The following is a 19,191-nucleotide window of genomic DNA, read 5'->3' on the forward strand; positions in this document are numbered from 1 at the left end:
CCTACCCAATGCCTATCACCCAAGCACCCCATCCCTCCCAACCCCCACCACTCTAGCAACCCTCAGTTTGTTTCCTGAGATTAAGATTTCCTCATATCAGTGAGGTCATATGATACATGTCTTTCTCTGTTTGACTTATTTCGCTCAACGTAATACCCTCCAGTTCCATCCACGTCGTTGCAAATGGCAAGATTTCATTCCTTTTGATGGCTGCATAATATTCAGAAGAAGATAGCAGGAGGGGAAAAATGAAGGGGGGAATCGGAAGGGGAGACAAACCATGAGAGTCGATGGACTCTGAAAAACAAACTGAGGTTTCTAGAGGGGAGGGGGGTGGGAGGATGGGTTAGCCTGGTGATGGGTATTAAAGAGGGCACGTTCTGCATGGAGCACTGGGTGTTATGCGCAAACAATGAATCATGGAACACTACATCAAAAACTAATGATGTAATGTATGGTGATTAACATAACATAATAAAAAAATTAAAAAAAATGTTTTGATTGTGTCTGTTCCTAATTGGTACTCACTCATCTCCAGTATTTCCATTGGGTGTTTTTATAACACTTTAATGGAGTAGATATTTATCAGCAGTTAGAAGTTGTTTTATAGACAGTAAAACTATTACAACTTTGTAATTTTTATCTTAAAAATATGAAATCTGCAATACTTTGACAAACCTTTGAAAAGTTGTACTTACTGTAGCTATCTTTGGCATTTCTCAGAGCAGAGAAGATTTGCTCCTCTACTTCCACACCCTGAACACGGATCCCACCTGGCCCTCACCATAGCTTATGGAAAGTCGTGCTAACTGCTAATTTTATGCTAACACTTTGTCTTCATTGTGTGTTATTACTACAGAATACACTGCCTGTTGCATAATAGGTATCCAAGAGTTGTTTCTTTGCTTGTTCTTTTGATAACTTTTGAACCTTATGTCTCAGGGGCTTGAACTCAGTTCAAGCCAGGCACTATGTCAAGATACACAAATGACCTGGGGCAGATGGAGCCTTCAAGGAAATCTCCAAATGAACGAGGGAGGCTTGTTCATGCTACAGTGAAACACTTTGGAATATATAGGTGTTGCTGTTTTTATTTTTGTTGTTGGTGGAAAAACCTACATAACAAAATTTACCATTTTAACTATTTATAAGTGTACAATGCAGTGGCATTAAGTATTTTCATGCTGTTTTACATCCATCGCTGCCATCCACCTCCAGGACATTTCCATGTTCCCAGGCTGTAACTCCTTCCCCATGAACCAGTAACCCACTCTAGGGACCTCATATAAATAGAATCAGGCAATACCTGGTCCTTTGTGACTGGCTCACCCTTAGCACAGTATTTTCAATGTCAAACTTTCATTATTAAGGCTGAATAACATTCTGTATGAATATACCACTTTTTGTCTATCCATCTGTCAATGGATGCTTAGGTTGCTTCGCCTTTTGGCTCTTATGAACAATGTTGCTGTGAACGTGTATACAGATAGCCATAGGAGTCCCTGCTTTCTCTTATTTTGAGATTCCAGAAGTGGAACTGCTGGATAGTGTTAGGTAAGCCTATGTTTGATTTTCGGAGAAACTACCATACTGTTTTCTACAGCGGCTACACCATCTTATATTCCCACCAGCTGTGCACAAAGGTTCCCGTTATTCCATGTCCTCACCAAAACTTGTTATTTTCTAGGGGTTTTTTTGGTTTGTTCTTGGTAATAGCCACCCTAATGGGTATGAAGTGGTATCTCATTGTGGTTTTGATTTGTATTTCCCTATCAGTTATCAGTTACCAGTGTTGAGCATCTTTTCAAACACTAGTTGGTCATTTCTTTAGAGAAATGCCTGTTCAGTCCTTTGACTATTTCTTAATCAGTTTGTGTGTTTTTTGTTGTTGAATTGTAGGAACTCTCTCTATATTCTTGATATTAATACTTTATTAGATATATGCAGGGATCTTCTCCCATTCTATGGATTACCTTTTTACTCTTGATTATGTCCTTGATGCACAAATATTTTTAATTTTGATAAAATCCAACTTACCAATTTTTTTCTTTTGTTGCCTTGCTTTTGATGTTATATCCAATAAATCATTGCCAAATCCAATGTAGTGAAGCTTTCTCCTATGTATTCTTCTATAAGTTTCATAGTTCTAGTTCTTTAGGTAAAGCCTGTGATCCATTTTGAGTCATTTTGTATGTGGTACACATTGAGTCTAAAACTTCATTCTTTTTTGCATGTGGATATCCAGTTTTCCAACACCATTAGTTGAAAAGAATCCTTTCCCTCTTGAATGGTCATGGCACCACTGTCGAATATTTTACCATACACATGAGAGTTTATTTTTTTGTAACATTGCTAAATTTGTTTATTAGTTCTAACGGATTTTTGTGTGTGTGGAATCTTTAGGGGTTTCTGCATATAAGGATATGTCATCTGTGAACAAAGATCATTTTACTGCTTCCTCTTTTATTTAGATACCTTTTATTTCTTTTTCTTGTCTCATTACTCTGGCTAGGCCTTAACATTACTATGTTTAATAAGAGTGGGATGAGTGGGGATCCTTGCCTTGTTCCTGATCTTAGAAGAAAAGCTTTCACGTTTTTACACTTGAATATGATGGTTGCCTTGTGTTTTTCATATATGGCCTTTAATATGTTAGAAAGTTTTCTTCTATTCCTAGTTTGTTGAGTGCTTTTATCAGGAAGGATTGTTTTATTCTGTCAAAAGGTGTTTTTTTTTGCATCAATGGAGATAGTCATGGGTTTTTTGCTTTCATTCTGTTAATGTGGTGTATGTCATTGTTTGATTTTCATATGTTAAACCATTTTTGCATTCCAGGAATAAATCCTACTTGGTTTGTGAATAGTTCTCTTAATATATTCTTGAATTTTGGTTTGATGGTATTTTGTTGAAGATTCTTGTATCAGTGTTCATGAGAAATAATTGGTCTATAGTTTTGTTGTTGCTGTTTTTCTTTGTCTGGCTTTGATAGGTTAATGCTAGCTGCATGGAATGAGTTAGTTCAGGCTGCTGTAACAAAAATACCATAAACTGGTGGCTTGTAAACAACAGAAACTTATTTCTTACAGTTCTTGAGACTGGAAAATCCAAGGTCAAGGTGCCAGAAGATTCAGTGTCTGGCAAGGGTCCTCTTTCTGGTTCATAACCAGCACCTTCTCATTATGTCCCGACACTGGAAGGATGAGGGAGCTCTGTGGTTCTCCTTTATAAAGGCACTAATCCCATTCACAAGGTCTCCACCATCATGACCTAATCACCTTTCAAGGACCCCAGCTTTTAATACCATCACCTTGGAGGTTAGAGTTTCTACATGTGAATTTTGGGGGGACACAGTCAATCTATAGCAGAAGTGTTTCCTTTTCAGTTTTTTGGAAGAAGTTGAAAAGGATTGGCTTAATTCTTTTTTAACTGTTTGGTAGAATTCATGGAAGACACCATCTGGTCCTGGGCTTTTCTTTGTTGGGAGGTTTGATTCCTGATTCAACCTGTTCATTATAGATTTATTCAGATGTATTTCTTCATGATTCAGTCTTGGTTGTGTGTGTGTGTGTGTGTGTGTGTTAATGTTTCAGTGAGGGAATTAGGACCTGAAACTTCTTAGTCCACCATCTTGCTGGCATCCCTCTCTGCTACATTATCATTACATTGTGTTACTGTCCTGTAAATCATTGGCGGTAGTACAAAGTGGTTCATGCAATAAGAGCTTCCTTTTCTTGGTTCCCAGCAAGTGTTCTCTCACTTTTGCACTGTTACATATGTATGATTGCACTAAAATCAATGATTCATGGATATCACGATCTTGCTGTGATTAAAGTCTGTATTTTACACTGAGGCACATGTCTTAGTGCAGAGTGGTGACCCTGCTTTTGAGAAGTATGTGTTCGTGTTCCAAACCTGGTCATAAACAGCACTCGTATTTTTGTGACTTATCTTTAAAATGAGAATGTTAAAGTAAATGATGTTTAAAGGCCCTTTTATATCTAATTCTCCATGTTTCTATAATGTAGATAGCAATTTAAATTTTGAAACTATGTAAGTGAGCCTAAGAATACTTTTATGTGTATCTACTCAGGAGTACACTTACCTGAAACACTTTGGATTAGGTCAACAGGTAGCCCTTATGAAAATAGTGAAGAGGGTGGGATAAATTATTGGGACCTAAGAAAATCAGACTCTTAAATCAACATGCTCTTGCCCCAGCCTTTCAGAGGGTGTTGTAGGTTGTCTGTGAACTTTACCTTGAGGGTAAAATAGAACACATCTCTGGACATTTTCCTGAAGGAAATGTTCATTGTTGGCAGGGAGAATCTTTGGAGAATAACAGTATATGATACACCTCCAATACCCTTTGATTTTGTCCTAGGAGAATATGGTTCAAGTTCTTTAATAAATGGGGTTATAAGAATATGACAGAAAAAGCCCCCACCCTTGCTGTAAATAAGAAAATATGGAAGGAAAAAAAGATAGTAACAACTTCAGTGTCAATAGAAAAAGAAACTAAAGGCTCAGTCGGTTAAGCGTCTGCCTTCGGCTCGGGTCATGATCCCGGGGTCCTGGGATCTAGTCCCGCATCGGGCTCCTTGCTATGTGGGGAGCCTGCTTCTCCCTCTGCCTCTGCTCCTTCTCTGGCTCATGCTCTCTTTCTCTTGCTCTAGTTTGCTCTCTCTCAAATAAATAAAATCTTTAAAAAAAAAAAAAAAGGAAAGGAAACTAGGTTCATAAAGGTGGAAGAAACTATATGGTATTTGCATGCAAGATCCATCCAGAAAACTCTCACAAACTGGCCATTCAAACATGAGAGAAAACAAGATTGCTTTAATATTGCTTATTGCCTAAAAAGTCATTATTGGCTATTTTAGGACTTGAGGCCTGTGTGTTTAACACTGCCATGAAGAAAATTTGTGTACACAAAAGGAGATTCTTCTTTATTTTCAGAAATCATAGCATGGAAAATACAACAAAATATACTTGAGAAGGTTTCTGAAAGCAAACAAAATTTTATAAACACTCAGTTTACTTCAGATGTTAAAATGTAATGTTTGTGAATAATAGCCACAAATATTTTTTAGGCCAATATGCTTTTCTGTTTGCTTATAAATTATACGTAACTGAAGATGGTTACAGTTTATAAATTTCTAATGTGCGTTGCTATTTATATGGTGTTTCTTTATGCTATTAATGTGCAGTGCCACTGTCTTCCATTATTTTCAGATATTTCTTTAGTTCACATTTTCACACTTATGATACTGTTAATTTATGTTATTTTTTCCTACTCATGAATGTCAATAATGACAGAGAAAAGAGCACTGAAGAATAATGAAAATGGTGAAGAGTCCATCAAAGTGTGATTAAAACAGTCCAAAAATAGGTGAAAGTTCATGAATTTTGCAGAAGTGTTTCATAATAGTGAAGTTCACTGATGTGAATTAAAGACTAGTAAATTTGGTCAAGATATATGGTCCTCACATCTGCATAAGTGGGATTCAGGCAAAATATAAAAGAGCCAAGTGTGGGGGAATGTGGTGGCATCGTTCTGGTTCTGTCCTTCAACCAGGTAGGACTCACTCAGCCCCCTGTGGGAAGTCACAGATGAAGACACTTCAGGGGGAGGATACCAGGAAGAAGGCAGAAGAGGAGGTGCCAGGAATCCGTCTCCCACCCAGGCAACCAGTCACGCTGGTAGAATCTGTCTAATGTAACTATTTGGGAACTTTGGAGACTTTACAGCTTTTGGGGGATGGCTTCGATGGTAAATTGTGATTAATTGCAGTCAACTGCAAATCTCTGAGCCCCAGCCCCAGCCCCAGGGCAGACAGCCAAGCACACGTTCCTGGAGCACATTGCAGATAGCTTGCAGGAGGCCAGGGTGAGCAGTAAGGAACCGTCCCCCCAGTATCAATCGTCTGTGTTCTGATCACTAATTGCTGCCTTAAACTCTATCCTGGATGTCTGAAATACGACCGACTGGCCCTGCTCGAGGCTTATTCACAAATGACGGAGTCTGGGTCCTGGGCAGTGTGGTTGAAGCTGTTACTGTACACTGGTCTCATCTTTCTGCTTGAAGTTCTGTTGAGAGTAGCCTTAATTATATTCTGTACGAGAGAAATTAAATGTAGTTAGCCCTAGTCTCTGTTGGTCAGATTTATCAGAATGGCAGATGGAGTGGTATACTCATGTGACTATTCGAGTTCAACCAAGAAAATTAGGGTCAGATATTGGAGGAGGCAAACTGCTATAGTTCCTGAGCATTCCTGAACATTGTGGGCATGCCAAGAATACAAAGCCCTGACCGCTCTTTGCTTACTGCCTTCTGTAAAAGAGGTGGGTTTCCCGTGGTCAGTGTTCCTCAGATGTGGCACAACCCCGACTACCTGTGTAGCATAGAGAAGGCGTCTCCATACTGGCCCCGTGGAACTCAGGGCACCCAGGGAAACCAACAGAAGCATGATGCTTTTGCTTCGCAGTCTGCTGTAATAAAGCTCTTTGTCTGGAAGAAAAAAATCCAATAGAAGCCTGAAAAGAAAAATAAATACATGGTAAAGGAATATATAAAATAAGGTAGAAATTAGTCCAGATAATTGCTAATAAAAAAATTATATAAATTAAATTTACTTGCTAAAATGAGATTTTGAGAAGGAATTTTAAAATGATCTGTGACATATACAAGAGACACATTACATAAAAGGATGAATGATGAAAGTCATGGAGCAGTCAAACATCATAAAATAATTAGGCTTCTGCTAATAAGTAATACACACCAAATATCGTGTTATGTTATTTAATATTTGTAAGCTCTCGTAAAACTTGAAACAATTGATTTTGTTAGAATGCTGCCAGATGACATCTATATTGATCTTAAGGTTTATAACAAACTTGAAAACCAGGTATTTTTAAGAAGCAGAGAATGAAGTTATGAACACTCAAGTAATTTCTCAAGAACTTTTATAGAACATATGATCTAACTAGGACTCAGTTTGCTTCCTTCCATCCTCCCTCCCTCCGTCCCTCCTTCCTTTCCTTCCTTCTTTCCTTCTTTCCTTCCTTCTTTCCTTCCTTCCTTCCTTCCTTCCTTCCTTCCTTCCTTCCTTCCTTCCTTCCTTCTTCCTTCCATTCTTCCTACCTTATTCCTAACTCCAAAGCTATTAAACTTTCTGTCACTAAGTCTCTTATTCATGCACTAGGTATGAGTAACTTACAAATATGAGACCATTTGGCAGCTATCTACAATGTTATGGTAAATGGAAAAGGCTGCTACGTTAGCTCTGGAGACATAACCAAATGATTCCGACCTATTCTCTTTTGCATTCTACATCTCGCATTTTTTTAAGTAATGAGATTATCTAATGTAATAAGTGCACATCATCTGTGGTGGTCTTGGAAGGTATGTGTTGTGTGGGGGGAAGGTGCAGGCAGGTGTCCAGAGAGGAGGCTAAAAGGCATAAAGAGGGTGCTAATATCCTTTACTTGTGGACGAGGGACTTCTTTGCTTTTTTTGGGTCTCCTAGAGCTTGAGGTGAATGATTTCCCTTTCATACCCTTAACATCAATGATTACAATGACAAGCCTGGTTTCAACTATGTAATCCCCTTTGCGTATCTTAGGTGGGAAGGCATAAAGTTACCTATTGCACTTGCAAGATATTGAATACATTGTATTCAGTAAGTCCTCATGAATGAATGAAAGTATTAGGAGTTACTTATAGAAATGTGACATAAGTACGATAGCATCTTTCCTCTCTGCATTGTTCAGTTTTTTGCTGTGTTAAAGTCCCAGAGCTATTCCTCTCCACTGTCCTGCTTCTGCACTTTCCAAGTTCAGTTTGGTTGCAGTTTTTATCAGTTTACACCCCATTCTACTCAGGCTGCCACTCACATTGCAAAAACCATTGCCCATAGCACAACTTTTATTACTGTCTATGAAAAGAAAACACAGATTGATATATCCTCAAACTCTGTGTAACCTATAGAACATGCAGATAGATAACTTATTCATGCAATATGACTTTTTAACTCAAAATACTAATATGAAAAATATGAATAATATGAAAAAATATGTAAAAGACAGTGAAGCCAGTCCTAATTAGCATTGTCTGAAGACCAGCAGCATGTAACATCTTGATTAATTAATAGCTGTCCTCTTTCTTGATTGCCTTAGAGTAAAAAAAAAAAAAAAAAACTGCATTTTTGCATATGTGTGCCATGTCATTCACTCCTTTGTTTTCACGTTCCTGTCCCTGGTGTCCCTGGAGCACAGCAAAACTGATTTGTTCAGGTCTTCGCTCGGTCATTAACTTACTGTCCCACCTTCCCCAGTTCCCTGAAGTTCTGTGAACGTCAGTCTCTTCATTCATAAACGAGGTAGTCAGAACTGCACTCTTCTTCATCTGTATGCTGGGGAAACCAGTTGTCTCTCCAACCGTAAAATTCTATGGATTTGATGAAATATTATTTGAAATAGACCAATTCATGGTGATGGATGTGGACATTTAAGGTTGCAGGACTGAGCAGGACAAGCATCTCGTGAAGAAATGATTTTGCCTGATAAGGAGTTTTTTGGCCTGGACAGAAAGAATGAAAGAAGGAGGAGATAATATAATGACCCTGCAAAAATAATGAGGATCTATTCCCTTTATCAACAGTGGAGATACTTTTGGGATCATGTTTCCAGTAGAGGGTGGGCCACAGGGGAAGTAATTCCTTTGTAGCCTGTGGTTTCTCAAAAGAGAACAGAGATCACCATCTTGATAACTAAAGATTTCAGGGACTGAGAATAAAAAGTGGCTCAGCTCGGGGGGCACAGCAGAGGGTTTGGGCCCCTTGTAGACTTCAGAGTGGCCCAAGAGTCTCTGCAAAACCAGGAGATTTACTAGAGGATGGGTATACTCAAAACTGCCATGCACCTGCTTGGAAGCAGGAATAAAGCCGCAGTGCTGTGTTCTTCATTGTGTTTCCTGATGTGCTTTGCAGTAAAACATGTTTGTCTCTTATGTTAAATATTCCCCGAAGTGCTAGAGGTAAAACCATGTCCCCTCAGAGAATTTCATAGCATCCTTGTCTTTGCTTCAAGTCCCCTGAAGGAGACCTGTGATAAAGATCTGAGCACAAGTAGTTTGTTCAGGTGGTTCTAGGAAGTTTTGGCCTTGAGTGTGAAATAGAGAGGGAAAGGAAGAAAGTCAATACCCAGGGTTTGCTGATGATCGGGGCGGTGATTGGGGCACCCCACTGTGATCCCCAGGCGATGGTTGGGAACATGTTTAGAGCTGTCCTAAGCAGCAGGAGAGCCAGGGTGCATAGGCATTTTTCAGTTGTGCTGTGTTAGGTTGTTCAGAGGGTGAACTTCCTGGTGCTTCCCCTCGGCCCCACACAGAGTACATGCTTCCAGCCAGAGGCAGCTGACAGAGTCCGGCACAAGACACACTAGTGCGAGGACACGAATGAGAACACAGTCCCCATTTGCGCTCCTCAGACCCATCTGTGTCTCACATTCTCTTCCTCACGTCTCATCTTTGCTTTAGCAAGATCATGGCCCATCAAAATGTGACATACATACTTACAAAACCTTTTTATTTTGAAATAATAATTGTAAGATCACATGCACTTTAAAGAAATAACACAGAGATCCCATATTTCACTCATTTTTTCCCCAATTGCAGTTAGCTTAGAATATATCGTTAATAATCATTTTTTCCCTTTTATGCCACAGATTCCAGATTTACCTCAACCAGCATCAACACATCTGATGATCTTGGTTGCTTGCTCAGCAAAGTAGTCAAGATATATCACGTTAAAGTATATGAACATCCGGGGTCTTTGCTCCTTCAGACCATGATTTCTACCTTGGCTACTGAAGGTCATCACCAAGGATGGATGTCCTAAGGGGTGCCCACATCAATATGCTGAGCTCAAGATATACACATCTTTTTTTTTTTTTTAATTTATTTTTTATTCTTATGTTAATCCCCATACATTACATCATTAGTTTTAGATGTAGTGTTCCATGATTCATTGTTTGTGCATAACACCCAGTGCTCCATGCAGAATGTGCCCTCCTCAATACCCATCACCAGGCTAACCCATCCTCCCACCCCCCTCCCCTCTAGAACCCAGTGTTTGTTTTTCAGAGTCCATCGTCTCTCATGGTTCCTCTACCCCTCCGATTTCCCCCGCTTCATTCTTCCCCTCCCGCTACCACCTTCTTCTTCTTTTTTTCTTAACATATATTGCATTATTTGTTTCAGAGGTACAGATCTGAGATTCAACAGTCTTGCACAATTCACAGCGCTTACCAAAGCACATACCCTCCCCAGTGTCTATCACCCAGTCACCCCTTCCCTCCCACCCCACCCCCCACTCCAGCAACCCTCAGTTTGTTCCTGCAATTAAGAATTCCTCATATCAGTGAGATCATATGATACATGTCTTTCTCTGTTTGACTTATTTCACTCAACATAATACCCTCCAGTTCTATCCACGTCGTTGCAAATGGCAAGATCTCATTCCTTTTGATGGCTGCATAATATTCCATTGTGTGTGTGTGTGTATATATATATATATATATATATATATATATATATATATATATACCACATCTTCTTTATCCATTCATCTGTCGATGGACATCTTGGCTCTTTCCACAGTTTGGCTATTGTGGACATTGCTGCTATAAACATCGGGGTGCACATACCCCTTCGGATCCCTACTTTTTTATCTTTGGGGTAAATACCCAGTAGTGCAATTGCTGGATCATACGGTAGCTCTATTTTCAACTTTTTGAGGAACCTCCATACAGTTTTCCAGAGTGGCTGCACCAGCTTGCATTCCCACCAACAGTGTAGGAAGGTTCCCCTTTCTCCGCATCCCCGCCAACATCTGTCGTTCCCTGACTTGCAGCTCTGGGGTGGAGTCTTTTGGGTTTTCCACATAAAGTATCATATCATCTGCAAAGAGTGAGAGTTTGACTTCTTCTTTGCCGATTTGGATGCCTTTGATTTCCTTTTGTTGTCTGATTGCTGTGGCTAGGACTTCCAATACTATGTTGAATAGCAGTGGTGATAGTGGACATCCCTGCCGCGTTCCTGACCTTAGGGGGAAAGCTCTCCGTTTTTCCCCATTGAGAATGATATTCGCTGTAGGTTTTTCATAGATGGCTTTTATGATATTGAGGTATGTACCCTTGATCCCTATACTCTGAAGAGTTTTGATCAAGAAAGGATGCTGTACTTTGTCAAATGCTTTTTCTGCATCTATTGAGAGGATCATATGATTCTTGTTCTTTCTTTTGTTAATGTATTGTATCACATTGATTGATTTGCGGATGTTGAACCAACCTTGCAGCCCAGGGATAAATCCCACTTGGTCGTGGTGAATAATCCTTTTAATGTACTGTTGGATCCTATTGGCTAGTATTTTGGTGAGAATTTTTGCATCCATGTTCATCAGGGATATTGGTCTGTAATTCTCCTTTTTGATGGGGTCTTTGTCTGGTTTTGGGATCAAGGTAATGCTGGCCTCATAAAATGAGTTTGGAAGTTTTCCTTCCGTTTCTATTTTTTGGAACAGTTTCAGAAGAATAGGTATTCATTCTTCTTGAAATGTTTGGAAGAATTCCCCTGGGGCGCTATCTGGCCCTGGGCTTTTGTTTGTTGGGAGATTTTTGATGACTGCTTCAATTTCCTTAGTGGTTATAGGTCTGTTCAGGTTTTCTATTTCTTCCTGGTTCAGTTTTGGTAGTTGATACCTCTCTAGGAATGCATCCCTGTCTTCCAGGTTATCTAATTTGCTGGCATAGAGTGGCTCATAATATGTTCTTATAATTGTTTGTATTTCTTTGGTGTTGGTTGTGATCTCTCCTCTTTTGTTTGTGATTTTGTTGATTTGGGTCATTTCTCTTTTCTTTTTGATAAGTCTGGCCAGGGGTTGATCAATCTTGTTAATTCCTTCAAAGAACCAGCTCCTAGTTTCGTTGATCTGTTCTACTGTTCTTTTGGTTTCTATTTCATTGATTGCTGCTCTGATCTTTATTATTTCTCTTCTCCTGCTGGGTTTAGGCTTTATTTGCTGTTCTTTCTCCAGCTCCTTTAGGTGGAGGGTTAGGTTGTGTACTTGAGACCTTTCTTGCTTCTTGAGAAAGGCTTGTATTGCTATATACTTTCCTCTTAGGACTGCCTTTGCTGCATCCCAAAGATTTTGAATAGTTGTGTTTTCATTTTCATTGGTTTCTATGAATTTTTTTAATTCTTCTTTAATTTCCTGGTTGACCCATTCATTCTTCAGTAGGATGCTCTGTAGCCTCCATGTATTTGAGTTCTTTCTGACTTTCCTCTTGTGATTGAGTTCTAGTTTCAAAGCATTGTGGTCTGAAAATAGGTAGGGGATGATCCCAATCTTTTGGTACTGGTTGAGACCTGATTTATGACCTAGGATGTGATCTATTCTGGAGAATGTTCCATGGGCACTAGAGAAGAATGTGTATTCCGTTGCTTTGGGGTGGAATGTTCTGAATATGTCTGTGAAGTCCATTTGGTCCAGTGTGTCATTTAAAGTCTTTATTTCCTTGTTGATCTTTTGCTTAGACGATCTGTCCATTTCAGTGAGGGGGGTGTTAAAGTCCCCCACTATTATTGTATTGTTGTCGATGTGTTCCTTTGCTTTTGTTATTAATTGCCTTATATAATTGGCTGCTCCCATATTGGGGGCATAGATATTTACAATTGTGAGATCTTCTTGTTGGATAGATCCTTTAAGTAGGATATAGTGTCCTTCCTCATCTCTTATTACAGTCTTTGGTTTAAAATCTAATTTGTCTGATATAAGGATTGCCACCCCAGCTTTCTTTTGGTGTCCATTAGCATGGTAAATGGTTTTCCACCCCCTCACTTTCAATCTGGGGGTGTCTTTGGGTCTAAAATGAGTCTCTTGCAGACAGCATATCGATGGGTCTTGTTTTTTAATCCAGTCTGATAGCCTGTGTCTTTTGATTGGGGCTTTGAGCCCATTTACATTCAGGGTAACTATTGAAAGATAGGAATTTAGTGCCATTGTATTGCCTGTAAGGTGACTGTTACTGTATATTGTCTGTGTTCCTTTCTGGTCTATGTTGCTTTTATTTTTATTTATTTATTTTTTTAAAGATTTCATTTATTTATTTGACAGGGAGAGACACAGCGAGAGAGGGAACACAAGCAGGGGGAATGGGAAAGGGAGAAGCAGGCTCCACGCAGAGCAGGGAGCCCAATGCGGGAGTCGATCCCAGGACCCTGGGATCATGACCTGAGCCGAAGGCAGTCGCTTAACCGCCTGAGCCACCCAGGCACCCTGGTCTACGTTGCTTTTAGGCTCTCTCTTTGCTTAGAGGACCCCTTTCAAGATTTCCTGTAGGGCTGTTTTTGTGTTTGCAAATTCCTTTAGTTTTTGTTTGTCCTGGAAGCTTTTTATCTCTCCTTCAATTTTCAATGACAGCCTAGCTGGATAGAGTATTCTTGGCTGCATATTTTTCTCCTTTAGTGCTCTGAATATATCCTGCCAGTCCTTTCTGGCCTGCCAGGTCTCTGTGGATAGGTCTGTTGTCAATCTAATGTTTCTACCCTTGTAGGTTACATATCTCTTCTCCCGAGCTGCTTTCACGATTTTCTCTTTGTCTATGAGACTCGTAAGTTTTACTATTAGATGTCGGGGTGTTGACCTATTTTTATTGATTTTGAGAGTGGTTCTCTGTGCTTCCTGGATTTTGATGCCCGTTTCCTTCCCCAAATTAGGGAAGTTCTCTGCTATAATTTGCTCCATTATACCTTCTGCCCCTCTCTCTCTTTCTTCTTCTTCTGGGATCCCAATTATTCTAATGTTGTTTCGTCTTATGGTATCGCTTATCTCTCGAATTCTGCCCTCGTGATCCAGTAGTTGTTTATCTCTCTTTTTCTCAGCTTGTTTATTTTCCATCATTTCATCTTCTATATTACTGATTCTCTCTTCTGCCTCATTTATTCTAGCAGTTAGCGCCCCCATTTTTGATTGTACCTCATTAATAGCCCTTTTGATTTCTACTTGGTTGGATTTTAGTTCTTTTACTTCTCCAGAAAGGGTTTCTCTAATAACTTCCATATTTTTTTCAAGCCCAGCTAGTATCTTTAAAGTGATGATTCTGAACTCTCGATCTGACATCGTACTAATGTCCGTATTGAGTAGGTCCTTCGCAGTCGGTACTACCTCTTGTTCTTTTTGTTGAGGTGATTTTTTCCGTCTTGTCATTTTGTGCAGAGGAGAATAGATTAATGAGAGAACAAAATGCTAGCAGAGTAACCACGTCCCCAGAAAATATACTCTAAACAAATCAGAAAAGACCTGAAACAGTGGGAAAAGAAAGGGAAAGAGAGAAAAAAAAAAAAGAAAAAAAAGAAAAAGATAAAGATAAAAACAAAAACAAACAAAACAAAACAACAACAACAACAAAAAAACCAGAATGTGATCAGATATGATCAGGCTGGTATATAGATCAGTGCCACACACTAGATTTGGGGTGTATTTTGGTCTTTTAGAAGAAAGTGCCTCCCAAAATTTTAAAGAAAGAAAAACTTATATATGTACACAAATAAGGGTTGATATGATGAAGGGATGGAATATGACTGTAAAGATGGAAATTATAAAAAATTTTATAAAAGGAATTGATAAGAAGTTGTTTGAAAAAAGAAAGAGGATTTAAAAAAAGAAAAAAAGGAGAGGATGTGATCAGGCAGGGGAATAGAAAACACCATATACTAGAGATTTAGTGTATATTTTAATCTGTTAGAAGAAACTATCTCAAAATTTTAAAGAGAGAACAACTTATATATATATGCCAAAAGTACGGGTAACTACTATGAAGGGATAGAATATGACTCTAAAAATGAAAAATAAAAATATTTTTTTTTTAAAAAGGGATTGATAAGATGTTGGTTGAAAAAGGGAAAAAGAAAAATTCAAAAAAAAAAAAAGTTAAAAAAATTAACTTTGAAAGACTAAAGAATCATGGTAAAAAAAGCCATGAATTTTATGTGCAGTAGTCCCCTAGGGCTGGAGTTCTGCCGTTCTCATTGATCGGTAAACTTGGTCTTGGCTGGCTGTTCTTGCTGATCTTCTGGGGAGGGGCCTGTTGCCACGGTTTCCAAATGTCTTTGCCGGAGGCAGAATTGCCCCGCCCTTGCCCCCTCCCGGCTAAGTAATCTGCTCGGGTTTGCTCTCGGGGGCTTTTGTTCCCTGGGAACCTTCCGTACAGCTTTGGAGGCAGAGAGTGAAAATGGCGGCCTCCCAATCTCTGCCCTGGAGGAGCCGAGAACTCGGGGCCCCGCTCCTCAGTGAGCCCCCAGAGAAAAGCCGTCAGTCACTCCCGTCTCCCGGTCTCCGGCCACACTCCGTGCTCACCTGGCCTGTGATCGCACGTTTCTATCTCTGGCACCCGACCCCGGGTGGAGTCTCCAAACCCAGCAGATCCCTGCGGTGCACTCCCGCTCGGCTCCTCCTGGGGAAGGAAGGGGAGTCTCCCCGGATCTGCCGCTTGTTGGGTCCCTGCTGGAGGAGCAGTGGCCCGACTGTGCCGCGGATCACGGTTTATGGCCACTCCGAGTTGAGAGCCCGCGCCTGGGCTCCGCCTCTGCAGCCGGCTTCCCCGCTCCGTTACCTGGGAGCTCTGCCACACTCAGGCACCCCCAGTCTTTCTGTGACCCCGAGGGTCCTGAGACCACGCTGTCCCGGAGGGTTCCACCCCTCGCTTAGCCACCAGAGTGTCGTCCCTCGGCGGAGCAGACTTTTAAAAGTTCCGATTTTGTGCTCCGTGGCTCTATCACTTTCCAGACGTGGCCGATGGAGGCCCCTCCCCCGCCGTCTATCCTCCCGAATATCGCCTCGGATTCACTTCTCCGCACGTCCTACCTTCCAGAAAGTGGTCGCTTTTCTGATGAGAGAGTTGTTGCTCTTCTTTTCTTCGATCTCCTGTTCAGTTTGTAGGTGTTCAGAATGGCTTGATCCCTATCCAGCTGAATTCCTGAGAGGAGACGAAATCCAGGTCTCCTACTCCTCCGCCATCTTGCTCCGCCCCCAAGATATACACATCTTTGTCCTTTCTTGCCACAGTTCCATCTCCTGACCCGAAGGCTTCATTGTTTCCAGCAGTATAGTATTTTATCTCTTGGCCACCTACAGGTCTACACAAGAGAAACCTCAGATAACTAAGTGGTTGTCATAGCTTTATGTTTAGCAAAACTCAAGTCTCTTCTAGGAGGAATGTCCCCCACTCAACCTTCCTCTAAGACAGAACTTGATGGCATAGACTCTAATGTTAGAGGGACAGGAAGTATAGATTATGCCCTGGGTCACTGAGAATGATCGTGAGATGAGCCACTCTTAACCACCATTTATTTCTGTTCCAGAGACACAGGACCATTGATGCACAGGACCCCAACCCCACAGGTGTCTTTCCCAAGCTGGCCATCTCATCTAAGCTGTCTGTAAATGAAGCCCTTCCAACCTTCCAGTATTCTATTGGGAAAGAAGTTTCTGAGTGAAAAGTACATGCTAGAACCAGGCCATCCAATTGTCATGAGCAGTCCAGGTTCTCAGAAGCATCCACTCAAATGTCCCCTGCCAGATCTCGACATCTCAGTCCTCCTTAGCACTGGCAACTTACTGCAGCTCGAGTTCAGCCCCGGTATAACCACTCACTCTAGCATTAAAGTCTTCGTCTTCATTTTAACACGTTCTACTCTTTGGCTGTAGAAAGAGGAAGGGAAGTTCTTTCAAGCCTACCGAGGAGGCCTTCTGTCGTGCACAGCATCCCCGAGTTAAAAGGCTGGTATCAGCCTGTTTTTTTGTTTTGTTTTGTTTTGTTTTGTTTAAGAGCTCTGGCTTACAGTTACTGTTGGCTTAAAATATGATAGGCCTTAGAATACTGTGAAGGCAAATGCAGTTCCTGCCAGACCTCATCCCAGTTCATTAGAGCCGAGTCTTAGAACTTCATTGCTTCAGTAAATCATAGGTTAACACCATGCAGCTTACCATTGGCAATGGCGACCTTGTTAGCATTTTCTGAGAGATCTCATAACCCCATCTTAAAAATCTGACTTCTGATGCCATGTGTAGTATCAGTGGTCTTTGTTTGGGTCTCACCAAAAAAGACCCTGATCCATAAATTTGAGTGCAAGTCGTTTATTGCAAGCAGCACTGTGATGAAGTGAGTTGTTTGGGTGGGGAAAGGAAGGAGTTAAGTACAGGTATGCCAGTGACTGCTCCTTCCACAGGTGATTGATTCACACACTTTCTGGAGACCCCCCTGAGCTAGTGTATCTGAAGAACGAGGGACGGTGTCATTCTCGGTGGAGAATTGCTGTGTGACCAGTGTCATCATCTTGCCAATTTGCATATGTGCCCAGAAAACTTCCTTGGGCAAGGGGAGTCCTCATTCATCACACAAAGAACTGCAGTTTCTTGCAGTAAGAAATAGTTGATATGTATAGAAAAGTTATGAGTACAGGGGCGCCTGGGTGGTGCAGTTGGTTAAGCATCTGATCTTGCTTCCGGCTCGGGTCATGATCTCAGTCATGAGACTGAGCCCTACATTGGGCTCTGGGCTCAGTGGGAAGTCTGCTTGGGTTTCTCTCTCCCTCTTCCCCTCCCACTCATGCTCTCTCTCTCAAATAAATAAATCTAAAAAAAAAAGAAAAGTTAAGAGTACATGTGGACATGAGGTCCTTAGTATCTGTTATACCACTCTTTAACCAAATTAATGCAAACTTTCCTGGATGAAAAGTCATCTATTTTAAATATAACAAAGAGAAAGAAGTTATGCTTTATTTTACCCTTTATGCATTCAAGTCTACTGACCATCACTATACTTACGAGGTGAGCTAAAATTTCTAGCATCACAAAAGAAAGCAGTAATCTAGGATCACTGAGAACGTGTGGCTGACTAGAGATTTTCACCAAAATTTGCACCCATTCACCACACAATCCCAGGTGGGAGCCAGGTCAGACCATTTTCATTATGTGATATTAAATTGTGCAACTAATTATCAGTCTCTTGTCTGATGATCCCAAATACCATATATAACTAAAGAAAAAGTAATTATTTTCCGTCCGGTTTCATAAATGGGAAATCTGAATTTCAGACATCTAGTGTCAGCTAGTGACTAATAATACAAGGAAAACTCAGAGCTCTGTGCAATTACCCACTGACGGCACAGATTTACCCAGGTTTAAATGACCTCAGACACTATCAAATGTATGTGTTCACTACAAGCTCTCAGAGTATTAAAGTATACAGAATATTCTTAGTCAAGCAGTCTTGTTGTACGTGGTTTCTAATTATGGAAGCAAGACATCACCATTATCATCAGTCACCTCCACCGCCACCACCACCAGCACGACCATTACCACCAGCACTGTTTCAGAAGAGCACGTATGTGCAGGTGAGAATGGTGAAGACGTCCCATCTTTGCACTCAGGCTTTGGGCTCTTCCTACCTGGATTTCTTGTGTCTTTATTTCACCTTTTCAAATGTGGCTGCATTTCTGTTGACTCCAGCTCTGCTGGAAAAATATACATATTTGTAGTTTGGACCAGTGATTTGTCTCACTAAGTTCCTTGTGTTTTTTGATTTGCTGAAGTACGTTTAAATAACAGCAGTAAGAGTATTCACTCTCAGCACATTCAGTGCTTACTAAGTATAATGCTCTGTTCTCATCATGTGGGATACAGTGGTTAAACCAAAGTTCCTGACTTCAGTGACTTATAATTTAGTGGAGGAGACTGAGCAAACAGTCGGGAAATATGGATTATAACATCCTATCATACTCTGAAGAAAAAACATAAAGCAAAAGTTAAAGGGATATAATGAAAACTTATATTTGATAGGTGGCCCGCCCTGACAGGGTGACATTTGAGCAGAGACAGGAACAAAATGTGGCAGAAATTTAAATCAGTGACTGAGGGAAGCAGGGTCCTGGCAGGAGGACATAGTAGAGCAGAGGCCCTGAGACAGGACAGTGTGCCATGTCTTTGTGGGAGAGTTTGACATCTGGGATGCTTAGAACAGAGAGGGAGGATAGAAGTGAAGAATGTTTGAAGAGAAGCTCAGGGCCAGATAACGGGGCTTTGTAGCTCATGGTGAAGAGTTATATGTATTTTAAGTTAGGAAGCTGGTAAGAATTAC

The 19,191-nt window shown here is 40.7% G+C and overlaps 1 protein-coding gene across 5 annotated transcripts in view; it reads left to right on the plus strand.

Annotated features, from left to right (window-relative positions):
• Positions 1-19,191, plus strand: part of ZWINT (ZW10 interacting kinetochore protein) — a 60,063-nt gene that overhangs the window by 23,616 nt on the left and 17,256 nt on the right. The window contains exon 9 of one of the 5 annotated variants that reach the window (XM_064594529.1): positions 16,415-18,608. The exons of 3 other annotated variants lie outside the window; for them this stretch is intronic. The gene's annotated coding sequence lies outside the window, so the exon portion shown is untranslated. Of the gene's footprint in view, positions 1-723; positions 1,054-16,414; positions 18,609-19,191 lie in introns of those variants that run through there. One more of the 5 variants, XM_064594535.1, reaches the window with a different exon arrangement.

Source organism: Mirounga angustirostris, unplaced genomic scaffold (assembly GCF_029215605.1).
Source record: "Mirounga angustirostris isolate CCGP_5_RB_7025 unplaced genomic scaffold, mMirAng1.0.hap1 SCAF_6, whole genome shotgun sequence".
Classification (NCBI taxonomy): domain Eukaryota; kingdom Metazoa; phylum Chordata; class Mammalia; order Carnivora; family Phocidae; genus Mirounga; species Mirounga angustirostris.